General features: G+C 43.9%; 1 protein-coding gene and 1 pseudogene across 7 annotated transcripts in view; one reads left to right on the top strand and one right to left on the bottom strand.

Moving 5' to 3' along the window:
* LOC111249688 (E3 ubiquitin-protein ligase MARCHF5 pseudogene) overlaps positions 1 to 19,180 on the top strand; it is a 32,522-nt pseudogene extending 13,342 nt beyond the window's left edge. For all 3 annotated transcript variants that reach the window (XR_015325910.1, XR_015325909.1, XR_015325911.1), the window contains one exon: positions 17,525 to 19,180. The product of XR_015325910.1 is annotated as an E3 ubiquitin-protein ligase MARCHF5 pseudogene, transcript variant X2 (transcript). The remainder of the gene's footprint in view (positions 1 to 17,524) is intronic.
* LOC111249689 (serine/threonine-protein phosphatase alpha-2 isoform-like) overlaps positions 1 to 22,941 on the bottom strand; it is a 107,039-nt gene that overhangs the window by 64,872 nt on the left and 19,226 nt on the right. The window lies entirely within an intron of this gene.

The following is a 22,941-nucleotide window of genomic DNA, read 5'->3' as shown; positions in this document are numbered from 1 at the left end:
AGCGAAATCATTGTCCCATCAAAAATATCCGATAAAACAGCCCTATTGGGATCAAGTACGATATATGTGATTTAATCTTTCACTATATCGCTATGCTTCCTTTATGCCAGAGCCATTCAAAGCTAAAATCTCGTTTTAGTAGTGGTCAACGTTACGGCTGCTGACAACGGCGCCTGTCACAGCGATAAATTCGTGGCGCCTGACCTCTCTTGTCTCTCGACAATTTTCGTACCACGCGCCGAGTGAGAAACGAGTTGTTGTTGTTGGAGCGTATGTTATCGTAACCCCTTGGGCTTGCTTATTTACGTCGTAGGTATGACGAGGCCAGACGATCATCCTGGTCATAGCTTCCATGCCTCCGCAGTAGGTGCCGTCAGCTATCGTTGCTGTCGTCATGGGCGCAACCACCAGCGACGACAACTTCATATACCTCTTCAACCTCTTATACATATAAAACGGGCGAAAGGTCGCAACATTTTCGTTCCCACATCTCACATCTCCATGGCGTATTCACTGATAGCGGAACTGTGGGTCCCGCTCCCACATTATCCACTGCACCTGCTATTATTTGGGCAATGAGCTACTAGGCGATTCTGTCTTGTTCTTCGCCGCAAACGTGACGCTAAAGCGACCTTTCGCCGCCACGGTCATTGCGGCCGTCGTCTCATTGTCTATCGCCTAGTACTTTTTGTAGGTTATATTGCAACATGCCCTCTGAAGGCTAGCTGTTGGCACTTCCAATTTGCACGCTGTTCCCCTACGACGTTTGTGTTCATCAAACACGAAACGCTCTTCTGCACGCCACGACAATGGCAGACAGACGGCTACGACTAGTATATCTCTTCCCCGTTTCTATTTTTAGTAGCATTTAATTTACTGCTCATCGAAATTGCGCATTATGCACACCATGACACAACAAGTTTTCCAGCGGTTAATGAAAGTCTGGTACGCTTCAGTGCGCGTCATATAATGTGACGTAGACGATGTACGCGTATAGGACGCCGAATATCATTTGTCCGAGGGCTGTACTTAACAGATGAATTCATCGAAAAGTTCATCGGTAAGTTACGTCAGCTAGGTCTACCCTTTTCTTCCTCTTGACAGTCAAATCGTCCTCTATTCGTATGAGCTAATACCATCGTTGTGTTTTCTGTCCTCCGATACCTGGCCTTCAAGTGAGCTTTCAATGGGGTGCCGAGAGTATCACGAATAAATGTAGTATGTGTGCAAATCGTAACCAGCCAGGTGACCGGTTTGCTATAGGCGACCTGTACAAGTGTTAAAACAATGCATACGGATACAATTAAGTTAACGGTGTATACTTTTACCCTTTAACTTTTTTAAAATATTGCAATCATTTAGTAAATTTATTCTCGAAAAGCGACGTCTAATTATAAAGTTTCCTATTTTTGTCCTTGTACCGGAGCGTAAACGATCCGAATGCGGATACAATTTTCTTTACCCTATGATCATGGTGATATTTCCCTTATCTGATATATAGCACACTAATATATGTGGCTGGAATTCCAGACGGGGGCAATTTATTTTGCACTAGAATTCGCTTGTACTATGCAACTGTACATATTACTACTCGTAATTGCTTTCAATGCTGTATTGTCTTGGCGCTTTTTACTGATTATAGATTGGAACGGTTACAGACACGTTCGAACTGGTAAAATAGGCAGGTTTGTGCCTGACTATCTAGAAATCATTGAAGCTATCTACTACACGCAGTAACAAGTCTTAAAAGTTACTAATTTGAATCCTGTGGCGGGATGAATGTATCGTCTAACTTTAAGCCGGGCTCATAAACCATAGGTAGATTAAATAATAATAAAAAAAAGTTCAAGCCAAAAAATATTCGTTGCCTCTTGCAGCCCTTGTAAATGTGGCTCCCCGAAACTGTACCACTAGCCCAATTACCTGTTTTAAATTAATTTACCTATTTAATTGTCGATTAAATATTTTGCATCAATGTCTTTTCGATGTTCCCCTGCGCCCCAAAGGTCCACACATGTTACGATCAGATTCAAGTATTTATATCATTACGTCTGCAGCCTATTTCGTAGTGGCGCAGTGGCCTACGTCCCTGACTGCTAGCTAAGCCAAGCAGTGACACGAAGCAGCGACAGACAAAAGAATACATTTTTACTTTAACCGCTTTTTTTAGTGCATTTGCCCGGTTTCGTCTCTTCGTCTACCCCATGGTCAGTTCGTCTGATCTGAAGATCTGAAGAAGAAGAAGGGTGGAGGCACAGGGCAGACCAATTATATTGTCTCACAATAATATTAACCACGGCAACAATACGACTAGTCAAAGTCGCAGTAAGGATGATGGATGTAATAAGAGCGCTTATTTGTAACTTACTCGATCATTTCTTTCGATCAGATTTTGGCCACCGTCTTTCTTCTTACTCATCCGATCGGCCGTGGGTAAAAGGAAATCAAAAAATTACTCGCGAAAATCAATATAGCCGGTCGTGGTCGGAAAGCGATCCGCCAGCAATCTGGCCCCTTAATCTATTTTCTGATCCGCTATCTATCAACCCTGGGCTGGACGAGTTTGTCTGGATCGATTGCGGGGGCGTGTTCTGACACCTGCCGAGTTCACTCCGGTATTGCTACAATTTTTAAGGTCCGAGTGCTGCTGTCCGAAGGACGACAAAAGGTTGTAATCGGAAAACAAGCGACTAGACCAACCTTCAAAACTACGAACGAAAGAAGAGAAAAAGACTGCAATAGAATAGACCTATAAAATCATTAGAACGTGACATTATATAAGCGGTAAGATAAAAATACGTCATCGATGTTGGTGTTGAATAGACTGGGTATTCGTAATGGTGCAAGCGTAGCTTCATGCACTTACATAGAGAAAGAACGTCACACTGAAGGCCCGGCCGAAAATACACAAAAGGCCGACATCTACGGTAAGCACGTACGCTCGTTCTAGTTGTTGGGATGTCACTAGTATTGCTCATAAACCCGGTGGACGTGATTTATACTGCGTCCAATAGAATCAGCTAATGGTATGCAGATCAGCCTAATAACTAAATAACAAACCCTATCTAAACTTGGCGTCAACTTAATTTCTGTTTACTTACACAAACGTAACCGTCTTCGCCAAAGTGAGCAACGGCAAGAAAATTGACGCGGTCGAGCTACGATCCGACATGCCGTTACTTCAAAGAAGTGATCTCGATATTTTGGTACCAAACCTACGTATACGCGTCTCAAAACACACTACCAGGTTACAATAAATCTTTATCACAAGATAATTTTCCAATATCAGCAGCGAATTGATCTTTGTTGAAACGAGATAGGCATTAACTTGTCTAGTATGTCCCCGTTAAACACGTTAAGGTATTACTTCTGCGTGGATCCGTTTCCGACTGCCAGTACGAAAATGCGCAAGCGAGAAGGGGGCGTAAGTAAGTATATTTATCTGCTGGTAAAATCAGTTTCTAGGATTAGATGTACTTTGTTTTGGTCGCAACCAACCAAACCCATGCTGATTGTTGGGGCAATCTGTCTTTGATTGACGTCGAATGTTTCAGCGTCCTCCTCCTATAAGTTGGTCATAACAATTAACTAGATAGATTTTTGGCTTGAGCTTAATTCGTTCGTCAAGGAACTTCAGTTTTCTCGGTTGCTAGTAACAACGAAAATACGTTTCTGCTGTTTGTAAATTTTACACGAGCAAAATAAGAGTTCGGGCTTCATAGAACACAGCCAGTTCAAAGAGAAGGTCACAAATTTCTGTTCGATATGGTAAGGCTCCATAATAATGAAGATTGCTTCATTTAGGTTCGAGATACACTAGGCTTGGTCTTTTTTTTAGATTTATTGGTGCTACTGCTTGTCAGATCCAAGTCTCAACGTTCTGGAAGAGTTTCTTTAGACAACGTTCGCGGTGGAACGTTTACAAAGACCCTACTTTTCGTATTTTCATTGACAGTATTAGAAATCGATTGAGAGCAGATTTTAGAGGCGGAAAATTAAACCCTTTTTTTCGCGTTTTGCGTTCGCTGGTCACGATGCAGTTTCTAGAAGACAAATTCAATTATGACGCCCACCGTCGTTCTAATAAAATTAGTTCACTCGCAAAGACACGAACCCGTTGACAATGTTCTCGTTACACAGGAGTACCTGCGGACAATATACTTTTTGGTCAAAATGAGGCAAATCTGTGAAATGTTAGTAAAGTAATAGGCGGCAATGTGACAAAATGCCGCCGTGCGGGATTATGCCGCAGCACGAATCGAACGCGGACAAATGCCAGCGATTCGAAATGCCCAGTTGTCACTAGCGGAAGGGGGTGGAAGCAATTAAAGTGCTGCAGGATGTGCAACAGCAGTCAAGAATAATGGCGGAAGTGGCTCCAGATAAAATCGTTGCAGGATCCGATCCTGTACATCCTCGATAACGAGCAGACAGCGTCGTGACGGTGTATCTAGCAATTTTTTTGCTGGAATAAGTATATGATGAGATTAGAAGGGAGATTTCGACACAAAGAAGATGAGCGTCGTCAATCATGTGTAGGTCCGCAGACGTTGTCCTTTATAAACAAAAGATCAGCCCCGTTAGACGCAAAATGGGCAGTGTTATTTTACTATTGTTGGACTGCGGTCCGCATATCGAGTAGGCTGAATAATCTAAATTTCGAAGTGGTTTGTCAGACGCTAAATAGACTACTTTTACAGTAAATAATGTATTGGAAATTAAAGCGCAACTTGGATGTGACTTGTTGATAAAAGCTGTAGCGCAGGATTGCAAAGTAATAGCGACATAGCTTTGTAGAGCATCATCACTGCTCCTCAAACCGATTCGTTTCTTGCGGCCTAGGCGGCTATGCATTGAACTATCCTATTTATAGCGTGAGGTCGCAACGAGGTTTTCTGAACGGCTGTGCCCGAAGACCGTAATAATGTTGGCTATTAGTAGGATTATTATTGCTTTGTCATTACTAAAAATAGTCCTGTTTAAGGAAGGTACAACTAGCTAACTGGCTAAAACTTCTATCTTCAAACAATTCTTTTCTGCCGCTTGTTCCAGCAAGAGGAAACGGACCACCTATGACAATCACAATAACTTCTCACGATGATGGCAACATCATATTGACATTATTAAAAACCCAACTATTGACCGATATTTAATACAAGCAGAGGTTCCGTGTCATATGTTTACGTATTATCATGAAATGCTACGATAGTAATAATGATACTATGACCGGTCACTCGTCCCTTTGAATATACAAGCGCAAGTTATGTAGCGTTATAATGATAAACTTGTACGTTATGAAATTCGTAAGGGCACGTAAATACGTATTTTGTTTCAGTCTACTTAGTTACTATCGCTTCTACTGCTACAACAGTGCAACGTGAACTTATGCAGGCCGTCACCCACAGAAAATGTTCCTTAAGTCGAAAATGGCACATGGTTAAATAGAAATACCCCTGTCACACGTTGTACTTGGAATCTTGTGTGGCAGATAAGTCGCGTCGCACCGAGTTAGCAAATCGCCGCGTTGTTTTTTGCGCATGGATTTTCCGTTCTTTCCAGTGCAGGAGCGTTAGATAAAAGTTGATCTTTGCTTGAAATTCAAAAGCAACACAACCCTTTACAAGTGACTGACTTCCAGTTGACACGAGCGTAGCAGACAAACATATGCCAGTTAAAACAAGTAGTTCGCAGAAAATCTGTAGAACAGGTTGTCGCATAATCACACCTAAATACTAATAATAGTAATAATGGCAATGTTTTAGCTTGTAACTTAAAATAATTCTACTACGACTTTGACGTCTTGTCATAGCCTGAATAGGTATCGTCTAGTAGGGCTGATAGACAGGCAGACCATTTTTGCCAGTAGCAGACGCTGGCTTTTGCCGGACAGCTTCGAATTCGGGGCAGAATATCATAGAGTGCCGGAGCTAATACTGAAAGCCCCATTCTTGCTAAGCTCATTGGTCGCATCAACAATGCCGCCACGAATCGTCGGAGAAGTCGGTAGCAGACGTTCATGATAACATGATACTCAATGCTTTCCCTTTACCGCGAAGACCTGTCCTCTAGCCCTATTTTCCACAGGCTTGCTCGGCTTTTCTGCCCCGTGTTATTACGAGAAACGCTCTTGAAGTGGATCCGGGTGAAAGCTTGCTGAAGGATACGAGTACCTGTCAAGGCAGCAATAGCTTCCAAGAACTTAACTGCCGCGAATCCGTGTCATTTAAAACTAAACGCTGTCAGTTTCACGTCTTGTAGCGCTGCTAAGCATCTCATTAGGTGGCTGATTTTCAACATGGAATGAAGTGTGTGTTTATTCCCGGATTCGAACCCACACCACCGCGCGTCTTTCAGGTTTCGTAGACAAACACGCCGCCTATTGCGTCATCGCAAGGACAATCTGTGTTACTGATCCTACTGGTACAGCTAACAAGTTCAATATGACATCAGTGGTTCTTGCGAAATGTGTGGAGGAGGAGGATATGTATATATGTTTCCGGTCAATTTGCCACCGCTAACGTACTCTACGACCCTGTGAATTTGGCTACAATGGTTAAAGACTTGGCCGACAGATTCATTTAACATGTCCAAATGTGGTTCTGCATATTTCATTTTGGGAGCAAACCATAGCCTTCCAGACTAGATTCGAACGGCAGCAGCTAGAATCTCTACCAAATAATATTAAATACCAAATAAAATTAATATAAAGGAAATTGCAAGCGATCTTGAATTTTCATTAGAACGTCAAAAGACGGCATAGTGACTGGAGGGAGTGAATCGTCAGTGGGCAACTGTGATGTGAGGTACAACGCGTGTTATGTAACAATCCACTATACAGTTGCACTTATGTGCTTCTGTGCTTACGAGCTACGCTGAATGTGTTGTAGATATTTGTTTTTTCTAAGCGCGCTCATCGAGTCGATCGTCGCCCACCGTCCGTATTCGTGCCGCTATAAAGCCTTCGACGTTAGTAGAGTGCCCAGTCCATTTTCGTTCCGACCCATCATGCGGTCCATCGTCTAAAACCACACGTGATAACGGGCTCGCATGCATCTTCTCTGTTCGTCTGTCCGAGGAGCCAAAATGGAAATCGTCATACAAAATACGCCTTTTTCGTCTGATTACAGACGATTGCTTCTCTCCGACTCTGATTTTTCTGTCGTCTTTTACCACTACCACTGATTCTTATCGTAGATATCTTGTTGCTTACGTACGTTGTGGCTGCATACTACGTTGGCGTCCTCAGCAGTAGTTGCGTGATCAGCATCAGCCGCGCGAACGGCTCAGCCGTAAATACAGCCAGGTCAAAATGCATTGCAACGGCAGCAGCAGCAGCAGCAGCAGCAGCAATAGTAACGGTAACAAATCACGCATTCAGAACGAAAGATCGAGAATGGAATAGGCTGACGAAATAGTAACGTCGGTGGTGGTAAACCAAGGATCATCTTTTCTATCATCGGCCAGAGAGAACAATACGCAAACAGACGGGCTGCCGCAATGGCCGCAGCAGGTGTCGGCATGTGCGTGTCCTATCCAATAGCAAAAGTAGCATATGGGCATTGCTTGGAGTGAGAGGTAGAAACAAGCGCACGGTGCGATGGTTATAAACAAGGCGTGCGTGCCATTTCAATCCCATCTCGATAGCTGCTCTTCTGGCCTAAGGCTGGACTACGCGTGTTCTGTTAAACGCAACGGGCGGAGGCACGCCAGGCGATTTCCTATTTCCATTAAGAGAAATGGGGCACGTCTGATAGAAACTAATCGGTACAAGTAAGCGAAATAAAATAAAAGAAGAAAATAAGACCACTAACAGCACTGACTAACAGCAGTAGTCGGGAAGGAAAAATCATTAGCCAATTGGACCATCAGTCGTTGCTTTGCTCTGGGATGATGCCCACCCAGGACAAATGCGACTGATCTGCCATCTGATGACGTTTGGCTGACGCTTTGTCCAGTAACTCACTAAACGTATGGGTGCTACCGGCAAGATGAAAATCGTTCTATAAGCTTACACTTCTGAGATAGATGCAGAAATAGTCATAATACAATGCGATAGGAAAAGCAGAGCACGTGGTGATTTGTCTACTGACAAGGTCGAATTCCCAATGAACATTTGACAGTTGACTCAATGCATGATGCTTTGACCAGGACAGACGCTGCTTGGAGTCGATTCGCCAATACCGGCGGAACGAGGTTTAAAAAACTTAACGCCTCATGTAAATCATCACACATAAGAGGCTGCCTCTATTAACCATCAAGGCTGCCATATTATTACCTAATATAGTAATCGATGTCGTCATCTGTTTGCCTTAGCTACTCTACAATTTCACTTTTTTTTCAGCACTTTGGGAAAAGTTTACGCTTTCATAACGCTCTCGACTAACTCGTAAGCATGTTGGCTCAACTCGACACCCTTACTCGGCATTCAGTCAGTTGAGCTCTTAGAAGAATAGAAGCTCTTCTGGGCAGAAAATAAGGCGTAGTGAATGTTTTCCCTCGTATCTATTCGTATCTCTGTTCATTTTCCAAAAGATATCCAATGAGCATCCACGAAGCTGTCACAACAGCAGCATGGTATTATAACTCCAAACCGCTTAAGAAAGGTCAGACTTCACTTGTCATCATCATGCACACAAACAACATGCACAGCAGCTGAGCTGTAATACGGGACGGGTGTGTGCTAAAAGGCTTCGGGTTGAACACCCGATATTGCCGCTAGACATTGCTTCGGATACATACTGTTACTACTAGAGCAACACTTTCTACGATTTCCAGTCTGCTTGGTCCCCATCGCCGTTTCGGAACGTCCACCATCTCTACGGTCCTACAAAATAAACTTGTGATCGCTATTGTCCCACGTTTCATTCTATCTATATGACCATATATACCCTGGAACCATTTTCTATTGCCGCAAGAGGCAAATAAGGAAATGGCTCGGGGTGCTCGTGGCTTACCACCTTTGCACAAATTTAACTCGGACAAATATAGTATAAACGTTCCTCCAACCGAGAATGAACATGAAAAATGAAAGAAGCTTAGCTAAACGATTGTGTAGGTGCTGGACTCTGTAAGTAACAACGGGTACAACCATAGAAGTTTTTTTTTTAAAGTTTAGTAATAGCAGCAGCACTAGCAGCAATTCACTAAGCTGCTCTAAACAGTTTTAAAGTTTCTTCATACCACAGTGCTTTTCTCCCAATTGAACCTCTCTGCCCGGCTGGCTAAACTTATGTAAAACAATGAGCCAGCCGGTGTGAGGCATTGACGAACCAGACAAAAAGAGAGCACGGCCGCGCCTTCGACCAGCTCACAGTATCCGTAGCCTATTATTAATCAGTAACTACAACGTATGCATGCGTAGACTGCTACATGCGTAACTGCACAGATAGATACGCACGCAAGTCCATGAACTGGACGCAAGTGTTAACGTGCACGCCAATCCCCACAGGTCTGTGGAAAGACGAAAACACCTGTGGTCTGCTTAAAAAGGGGAAAATCGGTGAAAACTCCTTCTATGTAGTACAACTACCGTATAGTGAATGGGTATAAAGCACTGATCTTCGTCAGTCTCTGGTTAGAGGCTCTACCGACTTTACTAGGCTTTATTCAACCACGCTCCCCCGGAATGGCTCTCGACTATCGAGGCTTTAGCAAGAAACTGGGGCTTGATGTCGCCAAGCGGCAAGGTCTCAGGCTGCTCCAGTCAGTGGGTTTCAGGCTGCAGACCCTAAAAGATTTTTGTTCATCAGTTTGTGGACATTTTGCTAAAGGCAATATAGAGACAAAGGAAAGTGGAAGGCGAAGATCGAAGAAGAATGGGAAAAAGGAAGTTAAATGTAGGACACAGACAGGTGGTCTTCTCAAGCCGATAGCGATATGAGTCTGCGTGAGCGTCTGTGCGTGTACATCCTCATGTATACGTATATCACAGTAGTATCGCTATCACTCATGCTGTTGCCGTGTCCGTGTCCGTACTCGTACCTGCTACTGTTGTTACTGGGTTCAGCGCCGCTTTTACAAAGCCGCCTTCCTAGGGTCCTTCAGAGCGGACCCTACCATATTGTCTTAGTCGCCCCGGGCCGTTCGTTCGTACAACCCTCCTTTCCTTTGATTCGGTTCCTGGAACTGCCCAAGGGCCTCTGCATCCTGTCGCCCCCATAGCCTTCTCCTAACCCATTTCATGCATCCTGTACCGCAATCGTTTCAATGTGTGCGTTGCCTTTATATTAGGGTCTTTTCCCTTAGCTAACTAACTTCCTATAGTCTTTGTCCCAAGTTATTTCTTCCGTCGGAAGCTCAACACCCTGGCCGCTCTTGTACAGCCATACTGGCGTTAGGACGTGGCAGTTTCAGCTGCCAAACGGCTGCGTCGCTCCAATTAATTGCAGCTCTCTTTGGAGAATACTGGCTTGCTGAGTGGGGAAGGAGAAAGAATTTTCTTCTGCAGTTGCTTCCCTTCATCCCGGTGCTGTTCCTATTGCACCGGATCCTCTCATCTGCTGCATGCTGACGTCGGCCCCCGCTCGTCCACAAGACTTCGCCCTTGATTTTGCCCCTAGAACCAATCCACCTACCCGGTCGTTCTAACTAGTAACTCTGTAAACACACAGGCAAAGTCCGTTCTTTTTATGTAGAATGTGGATGCTTTAGGACCCAGACCAGCGTCGTTCAGTCGATGGCGACGACTGTTACCGCTATTGCCAATCCTGCTGTTGTTCCTGCTCTGCTACCGGTTTTTCGTCGACGTCACCATACTTCTGCTTCGATCGATCGAAAGCCGGCTTTTCCTCGAAAACCCTTCTTCCAGAGGCAGTCCTTCGGCGGGGCGACGAGGTCAGGAAGCCGCTCGCAGCAGCGTCAGCAGCAAAAAGTTCTTTTTCTTGATCGCCAAACATCCGCATCTACATTCCTAAACTACCCATACTTCCGCAGACATACAGGCAGCCGCATAGGCACATGCTCATACACGTGGCATTCAGCGCAAATCGCAGGAAAAAGCAGTCAGCTACATCGTGAGCACATGTGGATTGTGAATCGGTCACAGACTAGACGGACTCACATGGACAGCCACCGCTTACTTACGTTCATGTGGCGAAAGGGAGCACCACGAAGTAAGAAGCGCGAATCAGTAAGCAGTAATAGTAGTAGAGGTAGCGTTAGTAGCCGTTGTAACTCTAGAAGCTTCAGCAGAACAGCAGTAGCAGCCCTAAACGATGGCAAAGTTAGCAGGGCTCGTATCACTATCCAGAAGCGAAGGCATTCAGTATATAGCAGAAGCAGCAGCAAGAGCAGGAACGGCTGCGACGCACTACCCCATATATATTATATGTGAGAAGAAGCCTAAAATCCTCTTCAACGTCCTAATGCTTTTCTGCCGTTTCGTAACTTCTCTACTATTAACTCATTCTGCAGAGAGATGGTCAGTCAGTGAGCGCTGTGAGCCTACGTATACTGATTTCCTGAGCGACGCTGTTTGTCTCATACCCCCCCCCCCCCCCAAACCCGCACTCTTTCGTCTCTCAGAGTCCATACTGTCATTTTTAGCTAATACTACGTATGGTGCATTATGTTGTCGTCAGGCGAATAAGTCTAAAAGAAAATATAAAGGAGTTTTAATTTACAGTTGAAAAAAAAACACAAAAAATAAACAAGCACGTAGACTAGCCATGAGGCCTACAATTGCGATTGCCCTGCCTGTGTGTTGCACACGTACGGCAGATGCGTCTAACTTGCGTTTGCGTTTTCGCGTGAGATAACTTCTAGCAGTTAAGCACAAATATCCTAAAGGAGCTAGGTAGAACGTGCGCGGATGCGTACGTTTAAAATCCCACTAAAAGTTAAACAAAAAAACAAGGGTTCATTTCCTTTGTATAATACATATTTACCCGAGAAGAAAATGCAGTACGTTTTTAAGTTAGAGATGGTTGTTGCATTAAGCTGTTTTCTTATTGTCATTTTTCCCCAATACTCGGTTAGTAGTAGAATTAAGTTAGATGTAGCTTTGGTATCATCACATCACGTGGGTTAATAGTCTTCTAATAAAAGCAGCAGCAACAATGAAAGCCATTGCTAGAATGTAACAGCTGTTGCGGAAGCTTTCCCAACTCCGATTTATCCGAATACACCACGGTCTCAGCCTGACGTTAGAGAGTCACATTGACAGCAGCTGACATAGCTTTTTCGTACCATTTCTGCTAGAACGCCTTTTGCGCCTCCGAAAATGTATTTTACGTCCCCCAAAATAGTGTCGAGCACAGACGCACACACGTACATCTTGCGTCCGTAACCAGCGCAATCTTCTACTACAAACCGCTCCCGCCAACCTCCGCTACTTTTATAAAGGGTCCGATTATCGTTTGGTGGGCGTTGATCTTACGTTTGCTGTTTACAGAGCGGACATCGGGGTAATAAGAGAGAGAAAGCGTGAGGGTGTGGCAGCTTACAGTAGATAGACTACGGCGGTTCATGGCGCTACCACGAATAAATAAAACTTTCTACGCTGCAAGTTATTAACAAAGTCCATGCGAGACAAGTGGAAGACGTGACCGTTATTTACAGCGTGCTTGGCTATCAGCGGAAGTCAAGGAATAGGGGCTCATTATTCTATAGACTGGAAAGGCTGAATGGCCTTACACCGATATATTATGGCCTATGAAATAGTTGGGTCGCAACCATTTAGCTCCCGGCTACCGCATTTGTGTTGTATGAAACGTTATTGACCTTGCTGAAATCCAAGACTAATGTAGCAGTGGACGCAGTCTTCGACTGTAGGTGTTTCGCCAGTTATCAAACCTGTACCCTCTTTAGTGTTCTTGTATGTTTATGTACAGATCATAATAATTCTATGCTATTCTAGGATGGCATGTGTATGTGCCGTCGTGATTAGAGTTCCCGCTAAATCCGCTAACTCGGATAAGTTCAGCCCAATTAGCGGACACCTAATCATTTCGTTACAATCGATGTATAGAGAGACGACCATTACTTAGCGAAGGCGGCAGGCAGTCGAAACGGTTTCGCTGGTGACCTTGATGCTGTAACGCTGGCGTGATTCTAAATGAGCCTTCCCTCCACCTTACAGAATTCACAGCCGCATCTTAAACGCCTCCGCGGACGGGCGCCATTTTCAACTAGGGGTAAAATAGGAGAAGAGTAGAGGTATGACTATAAAACGCTTATCAAGGCCCTCTTTACTCCGAAGCATGCGACACTAAATAAGGTTTTTAGCCTGGACACGATGGCTCACATGATGCCATTGGAGACGCTTCGCTAAATAGGCAGCAAACACCGATGGTAAGCCCGCCATTTTGTAGCCAATTACGATCGCCAACGATAAAATGGCATACAAAATGATGTAAACAATCAGTTCAGAGACCATCATCTAATACACATGTGTAATCTCATCTTCCAGTAGTGCATTGTTTTCGGTGGCAGCACTAATATGCAGGTTCAATGTGAATTGTATTATCATCATTGCGATTGATCTTTATTGTCGTCTGCTGTATGCAATGCTGTTATACAGGGTGCAGGGATGATGAATAGTGATTAATGACGAACAATCACTTTATTTAGATTTTTTCGAAGTGGTAACATTGTGCTATACGAGATGATATGAGGGGGGTGACACAATTTCGAATATCTTTCATCTGATATTCCGACGCAGCGGTAAAGTCGTCCGCCTCGACGGTAAATGGCAACGCTTTAAATTTAAGCATTTTGCCTAGCGCTCATGTCACTTGCGTGCCTTTGTTTTGCAGACCTGTAGGTATGCCGTCATCGCAATGATCTCTATGTCGACTACGACTCTGTGTGCGTGTTGAGGCCCGTACCAGTAATCCTAAGCACTTTCGTTGTCTGAGGACAAGGTAGGGCGCAAAAAGGCCGCATTTGTATCAGCACGATTACGCCGTTACAACAGTTGGTGGCAGCGAGAGCACAGCGGATCATAAAAGCCAAGAAGCTAATTCATTCGACGATCGAGTCGGTCGATTAAACTACAGGCCTAGTTTTTGTGGTAACGCTTTCGAGTGCGGAGGAAGTCGCCACAGAGGCTATTACTTCTTAACGCGACCGTCGTAGAAAATGCCGACGTGCGTGCGCCTGCACGTCAACGAATGCTGTCGTTATAGCTGAAGAGAAAATTCCGGTTCGAGCAAGTAGAGCAGGCGTCGGTCGCAGGGTCACAACAATGGTTGGACAACGTTAGGGACAATCGCGCGACCTTGCATGGCCGAATGTTAAGGCTCGTACTAATAATAAATTTCCGCCACTATTCTTATATATAGGGAAGGTAGTGCTTGAATAACACTTATACAAATACTAGTGCGTCATCATTGTTCGTGCTGCACGACATTCGAGAAAGCAGTTCGTAGGTATAACGCATGAACGTAAAACGCTTTGTATATGCCATATGATGATTTAAGCTTCTGTTATATATATATATATATATATATATATATAGAATTGTGAAATTGTTATGATGGACGATGTAGCTGACCGGTTTCCCTAACCCCTTTCCGTACATTCCTCTGAAAATTATATATCTGACCATATAAGAATATTATCGTACCCGATGAAGTGCGTAGTTGCATATTCTGTGCTTAATGGAGCTAAATTCTTCATGATAACGTATTCCGTCAATATTAACTTATATAATCATGCCTGCGACAGCCGTTTTCGACTATTGTCTTGGCGAGGGGTGTGAATAATCCTATGTTCATTCTGGGTTCAATTACCCAGTACATTTGGTTGTTATACAGCGTCACTTTTTGTTGGGAGCCTACACAACCCGGTTTTGCAGCTTAGCTATCTTGATATCGTCCCACGGCCGTAGCGAGGAAAAGGAAAGTTGGAGCAAAAATTGACTTTGTATCAGTTGATCATCAGACTGTCCTGGCTGGCCGACCGATTTATAGAATAAAGCTGCTTTTCTTACAGCTTCGGATAACAAGAGATAGGAAAAATAACTGAATTAAATTTTTATGCGTAGAGACCGATTTTTACTGCTCGTAGTCTTTTATCTTCACCGATTTGCATTAGATTCTTCGACCTTCACTAACGTCCCTCCGTCTGGAATCATCGATGGTCAATGACGCCAGACATTACATATTACTGTATTATCTTTGAAAATTTTTATTTTTTATTTGATTTTTCCTTGTTTGGTGCTATTGTTTAATATACAATGCTATACACTGACAGCAGCTGTATTTTAGAAGATATCGAATAAAAGGTTCTTTTATCAACCGAGTGCCTTTCCCTAATTGAAGACGGCATTTGTACAATTATGGAAATTGCTGGGACCTGTATCGGATGGTGGCGGGTGTATCGACACCCAATTTTGGTTTGTATTATTTATACGTATATCAGCCGATGCCCAGCGAGTATTCACTATTCATCTGTGCGGGCTATTACAGTAGACTACTAGCTATATGGTCGATGCAAGACTAAATCTGTATAGTTTCACCCTAGCTGAGACCGCGGTATTCAGCCCATGATTTGTGTGGACCGAAATGCATGGACTTGTTGTAACAGGTTCATGAACCCCATGGTACAAATGCTGTTCTTAGACAAAAAAATGAAAAGTTCCCATCTTGTCAGGTGAACGTGCCTTGTATAGCGTGGACATGTTGGCACTTTCTTTTATTAGTTCCACCGATTTTCCTATTCCTCTACCCAGATTCTCTTTGAACTCCAGCCAACACCATATAGGTGAGCAATTTTTACGCCGAACAGCTAACGACCGAGTGTGGGCAACCACAAATGAGAGAACTTCTAGGGCTACTATATTCGGAAAAGTAGCAAAACATTTGTTAGACATTCATTTAAGCATCCATTTTTACTATTGAATCATTGGCTTCGGAACCCAGTGACGTTAGGTAAGCGTTAATTTTGGGGATGCGATTAGCTTCTCGGTATTTCAAAGATAAAAAAAAAATAGACGACACGAAGACGCTGTTACGAAGCTACAACAGGTGCTGTATCCTAGAAATGAGCACCCTTACCCTGAACTCAGTATCTAGAAAATTTTCAATATTTATATTTAGTCATCCACAAAAATAGGGCCGTTTTCTGACTTCATGCCCGGTTAAATGCGACGTTGCTTGGAGCACTACGTTACGTAAGGCTGGGAGCCAGGCGAAATCAGCTTAGTTGGCCTGCCATGAGGAAAATTTCATACAAGAGAAAGCTACAATTACTATTTAACCGTTAGCGTTTGTTATACTATTTGTATAGTTCCGTAACCGCATGAAGCAAACGATTTTGTTATTTTCAAAGGCGGGCGTATTTCCACCCAAGCAGTACTGTTTGGATGAAGTGTACGTACATATCAAAAAACGTCACGCTTATTGATACGTAAATATAATGAATTCAGTAGTGTTTGCAATTTTACAATCCGCAATTCAATGATTTCTTTTCCATACTTTTATCATAATTTCGTCTTTTCATAACGGACCTTCCGCCCGCACAACGATCACTATCTTCCTTTACCGATATTGCAACCAGCCTGCCAGCCACTCGTGTCAAGATTCGCACCCCTGTTTTTTGGCCCGTTGCCTTTTAATCGAGGCCTGAGCTAATGTCCCCGATTCGCGTTAATGAGTGCTGCCTCCGTCAACCTGCTCGCTACTTCGTCCTTTCTCAAGGCCCGTTGTCCTCTTAACGGAGCTCTACCGTGCCTAAGAGCTCATGATACCATGGAATGTCGGTTACGTCAGATGCCACTGGCCTAACGACCTGGTCTCTTTAAAAATGAGGTCTCTTTAAAGGTTCACCTTACAAAATGGACGATCGTATCACGAATCGTAATAGCTGTAAAATCTCATTGAAAGCACTAACAATAGCAGTCGTGCGTGCTCGCGAAGGTTACTAGCATAAAAAGGTGTTTTTGGTCAATGTGATCACCTTAAAAAAAATCATAGTTTCGACTTTCGCGGCCGAAAATGGTATCGTGAGCCAAGGCCACCTTCGGAGATAATAATGCTGTTTCTTACAACCTGGAGAAACGACAAGAGGCACACTTATGCGATCGAATGGCGTACATTTATGCCAGCGTTTGCGAGCGGTGTATGGCAAAAACAAAAAAAAAACCTTTACAAAGCCGAGATGTTAATTGTCTTGTATGTAAACATTTTATTTACAGTTCACTAGAGTTTCCCTTCTTCTTTTAAGGGTACATCCGCTATTCTTGGTAAAAATTGACAATGAGAAATTCGTTAGTGTTGGTGCAGACATACACAGTAATGCCACGAATGATGTTAAACGACTGCGTAGTGATTTATTCCATACATTTCATTGAGAAAAATCTGACCAAATCGTTAATAAACTTAACGTGCACATGAAAGGACTATGCCTGTGTCCTATGTTTTATGCCTAGTACCAACTGTTATTTAATCCAAACATGCATTTATTACACTAGGTTTCAATGGCCTGTTGTATTCTTCGATCCAATCAAATGTTATATACTCTATACCGTAGCTGAAATTCGTAATTAACATTGTTGTTTTGCTTTCTGTATTCGACATTTCAGTGGGCGGGAACGGAGAGCGTCGATTCCAATTTGATGTGCGGTAAGCCGCTGGACGAATGTGCTCGATGGAGCAACCGGATGACATCTTGACAGAGTTCGATGATGAAAGCAAAATGTTGCCTTCGAGCGATAGCTTACTCGTGTCAAGGGACGGCACTCCGCGCGTTTCAACGGCTAGCGGTGGTAGCAACACCGGTTTGCAGCGCTCCGACGAACAGCAGACAAAACATACCAGCACCGTTGGTCGTCGACAATGTTGGGTTTGCCTAGCGTTGGAAGAAGACGATCGCGAAACTTCTTGGACCAGCCCGTGCAAGTGTCGCGGGGCGACAAAATGGGTTCATCAGCACTGCATACAACGATGGATTGACGAAAAACAGGGGGGCACGCCGTCAACAACGGTAGTTTGTCCCCAGTGCAATACCGATTACGTCATCGCGTACCCCAAGTATTCATGTTTCGTCTATATCCTAGACCGAATCGATCGTGGCGTCCTTCGAGTATCCCCATATCTAGCTGCTGGCGTTGTGATGGGATCGATCTACTGGAGTGCTGTGACATTTGGCGCGGTTTCCGTTCTACAAGTGCTTGGCTACAGAGATGGCCTGAAGTACATAGAGAGCGCAGATCCGTTCTTCCTGTTAGTGGGACTGCCAACAATTCCAACAGGCCTTTTACTAGTAAAGATGATACCATGGGAGGAATGCCTTCTTCGCATCTGGCTGCAAAGAGCAGCAGGACTTATGCAATTTCTTGGGCGCCTGACAAACTTGTCAACTAGTGGCCATGTCACGCGTACCGGTTTTCAGGAACATCTGATGACCACGCCGGGCTTTAGTCATACGATGAACGCGACTCGATTATTCTGTTCGGCGTTACTGCTGCCCACCATTGCGACGTTAATCGGACGACTTCTGTTCCCGAACATTCGCTCCGGTGTCCATCGCGCGTTTCTTGGCGCTATAATTTTGTCGATTGTAAAAGGCTTTCTAAAGATCTATCTACGCCGGGAACAGTTTATACGTCAGGCTAAAAGAAAAGTTCTCGATTATGACGTGACTTTAAGTACAAGCTCGGCAAGTTCTATTCCGCAGACTGTGTGATACAGATGATGTACCGTTCATATATTTTGGTTGTGCGTACTAATTGACTGCATGGATAATGCTAGGAATAGAATGCTAAATAGAGTAACACTTTTAACCTAAAGAGAGACAGAAAAACCACTTTGCCTGCGGCAGAAGACGCGGACCGTTCTCGGTTGCTTCCCCAACGACAGTGGATGTTGCCACAATGACGAATGCCCCGTGATTGTTTTTCGCGCTGTTTTAGGCAATACGGCGTTTGCGCTCATCTTATATTGCTCCTGCCGCTTGCTTCAAAGGCAGTTAATATCTGTGTTCCTTAAGGCAGACCGATATTCTCTGATCGATGTTCAGAACACATGAGCTGTGATAACAACAGTGTAAAAATGCATATGGTTGTATCACTGCCTTCGCCATTTTCACACACATCTGTATACTTCAGGGCTATTTTTCTCTTACATGCGATATAAGTGAAAATTATTCGTACATGATACTATTGCATGTTATGCAAAGCTCGCTAAAAAATCAAGCTGTTAATTAAACCATAATAAATTCTGCCACAGCTGGGCATGTAGCTGACGAGTCTTAGTTCTTTCGAACTTATTGCGCTATGAATAAAACACAATAGTAGAACCAAGGACACGACGGCCTTATCTGCTTAGGGACACGAACCTTCTAACGCCGACGGCCGTCTGGTCGACCAGTCACAATATCTTACCAGTTACGATATCTACGGTTAATTTGCACGTGTTGAGAACAACAACCTCGCTGTCCATTAATGATCTTCAACGGCGCCAGTAACATTACACGCTATTTGACATGCGCAGAGCACTGATAACATAGGCCTGCGTCAGCTTTTTAGAAGGTGCCGTAATACTGCAAATACGGCCTTTCATGGAACAAAAAAAATCTCCATGTAGAGATTCGTACTGGCGGAAGCACGAAACAGGTATAGGCTCAGTCCTTGGAAGTGAAACTAAAAGCGGAACGAGGGGCAGTATGTTAGCGTACCTTCACAGGTATTTATGTTTTCCTTACGAACTAACTCCATAGCAGGAGACATTCCTCCTAAAGGGCGCGCGCTTAACTATTATCTAGTATAGAGAAACTTTGTTTATATTAAGCGCTGATCCACAAAAGTTGATCACAACAATCCAAAAAGGTGAGACATCATTTTGAAGGCTCAAACCAGTTATGACTCACTAATCGAAAATAATATTTTACACTAATGATACGCTATCGAAGTCATGCGAAGTATGCGATTCAACCCTTCCAGACCACAGACAGTAACAGCTACGTCATATGTACAGGTAGCGCTCTATACAGTCTCGTCACGATCACGACGAGGCGGAAGTCAATGGAATTAAAGCCTCATTTCGTTTTCATCATCGATAGACGTTTTCTAAACTAGTTGTTTTAACCCATTCATAATAATGCACAACTCGTCTGCTATATGTTATTATACAGCGAAGCAGATCCATCTTCAACAATATCTGTGCGAACCTACGAGCGTATAGCGAAAATCCTTGCACTTATAGATCACGGTTGTGCTCTACCCCTGCATAGCCGACACCTAAGTATTGTCTGGTAGGCCATATTTTTAAGTGCGATATGAAGGCAAAAGGCTCGATGGTATGGGAGCGAGGCCATTCACGAACTTCGCGCACGGCTGGCGACGAACGGTTCAGACGAGACGCGGTGGTCTCTACCCATTGTCAGGGTCTTCAAGTCCAGTTCGTTGTCAGTCGAAATCATACACCGTGAAGTGTCGTGAGCGCAGAAGCAGATGTCTACCAACGGGCTGCAGCTAAATCGGTCTCATCAAGGTCCCCTGCGACGAGAATGGCAGACAAAGCACCGATATCAAAAAACCACTGCGCATCCCGTGTGCTATATACATACTATGGATAACTTCGCAATAACAATTTACAACATCAACTGCGTGAAAAGAAACTGCCAAGTGAAATGATCATACAATTACCCAGTTTCAAGCGAAGACCCACAGTTGCATGGGCACATAATTATGGTAAATATCAATAGGCTACAAGCCAAAAGCGTTTGCAGATATTACGTCGGATGAGGTGTACTAACTGTTAATGTGTGTCGTTGTTGTTTATTGAGCGGAATGTTCAGAACAGCGATATCTGGTAGTTTCGCTCATTAAACAGAGGCGTACATCACATACTGCAGCGACGCACTACTAATGCAAATCCATCAAATAGTACTGAATAGTGTATTTATCTTTATTAAGTTAACTATCTTTCTGCTCTTTCCTAGAAAAACAAAAACACAAATTCGCTTAGTTTGTGAACTGTTTGGGCATTGTAAATAGTCCCCACACTCGAAGTTTCAAAGGTGAGTTGTTTGCTGAGATATGATGTCGTCGGTCCCCGCTTCCGTGTTTCTCCTCGTTCTCCCTTCGTTGTGTCTTCTATTACGGGCACCCGACGGGCGGATCGTGGAAAAATCGTACAATTGCTTCGGTGTGGCGCTGACATTTGGTAAACCAAAATGAACGAACTCAATAGACCCAATGCCTTGCTCGTCCCCTTAGCTCTTTCACTGTTAAACCAATGTAGAGAAGCGAAGAAAAACCAGGGGAACAGGAACCGGTTGCAATACTGACAAAAAAGTCGGAGTAGAAGCGACGCTTGAAAAAAGGCGTAGGCTTAGAAAAAGTCTGTAGGCGCCGTATCAGCGACGGCAGTAACAGCAGCAGAAGCGAACCAGGTCGTAACCTGGTCAACCTTTTAGTAAAAGACAGGCAAGCAAAAAGCCAACAATCGACAGCCTTGCCGCTACGGTTGGGGTGGCTGCGCCGCAAGCCGTTGCACGACTAAGACGAAAGTCGACGACGGCGAAGAATTTTTTTTGTCCCTTCAATTTGTATTATGCTGCCCGCGTGGATTCCTATTACTATCACTACTAAAGCCAAAACTTGACAACAGTGGCGGCAGCTGCACAATTAGGATGTAAACTGAAAGAAAGACAGGAGCCTTTTAAAAATAATAGGCTAAAAAAAAAACGACATGGCCCTTCTTGTGTACCATATATGGACGCGTTCCGCACAAAAAGCAAGCGAGTAATTTTTCTGAGACACATATTCTTGACATTCTCGACAATCTAGCAAAATACCTAGGGTGACTATTTAAGATAGGTACTTCGAAAATTGGTTAGAAATAAACAACGAATAGGACTTTTCGTTTTTTTTTTTTTCACTATTAGTCATTTGTATACTTACAGTAGTCCTTTTAATCATTATCACAATTGACAAAGGACCCAGCAGCAAATTAGGCCAAACAGGCCAAAAAGGTGTAGCAGTGAAAAGTGGCTGCACCGGGCCGAACACGCAGCTTGCTTCGTCGGTGTAAGTGATCCAACAAACGTCACGACTCACGATGACGTGACCCACTCAAAGGAAGTGAGCACAGTACGTTGGGTTCGTTCGCAGCTTCCCTTTTTCTCCCTTCTCTTTTCCATTTTCCCAGGGCAATGGTAGCCAAAATCATGGCCCCGTCATTATTGTCAATATTATTATACGAGAGCGTAGCCGTGAATAACTACATTCAGCAGCTGCAACGCAAGCTGAATGGGTGCCAGCAATATCACTGCTCTCAACCGCTGCTAAGGAGGTGTGAGAATCGGCTGGTCGGTGGTTACAAATTGCTGCAGTCAATATAGCTGCCAATACGATTTTTTCCACTGCTCCCCTTAGGTTCTTGTTCTCGCTAGACTTCTTTCATGCAACAAAAGAAAGCCTTGCCCAGGAGCGATGCTCTGTGTAGCGCTGAAAAAGCAGTGACCAGCAGAGCGCACAGAGTATCAGCTCTGCGGAGCTTGCTCCGCAACCCGCCACTGATAAAGCAATATATTCGAGTCTCTGCGTAATGGCCGTTTGCGCCTCGGATGCCGACGTTCAGTGCCATGGCGCACTCTGTATTTTATGCGAAGAGCGCACACACATCTGAACCGTTGCTTAGTGGAAACAGCTGCTCGGCTTAGGTTTCCTGGCAACAATAAAATAGAAAGAGACAAGAAAAGGACGAAATCTCAAATTGGAAATGACCGCATAGCATCGGTCGTCCGGTGTCGTATTCCTCGTGTTAAGCCTTTATTTTTTTTACTCTTCGCTGCGACTAGCTTTCTAAAGCAGTTATTGTTTTATTAGGCCGGGCCAAACTTGAGAGCAAGTTATGTAGAAGCATGTATTCTATATTGGATTGTGTGTAAGACCTTGTATTGACTCGATGCAAAGAATAGAATTAAGGCCAAAAATATAGTAGACGCTTTGGTAGCAGCAGTAACCATAATGAACCATGGTTTCCCATGGAATGA

Source organism: Varroa destructor, unplaced genomic scaffold (assembly GCF_002443255.2).
Source record: "Varroa destructor unplaced genomic scaffold, Vdes_3.0 BEIS01000004.1, whole genome shotgun sequence".
Lineage (NCBI taxonomy): Eukaryota > Metazoa > Arthropoda > Arachnida > Mesostigmata > Varroidae > Varroa > Varroa destructor.
The sequence above is the reverse complement of the archived record's forward strand: the minus strand, read 5'-3'. Positions and strand labels throughout refer to the sequence as shown.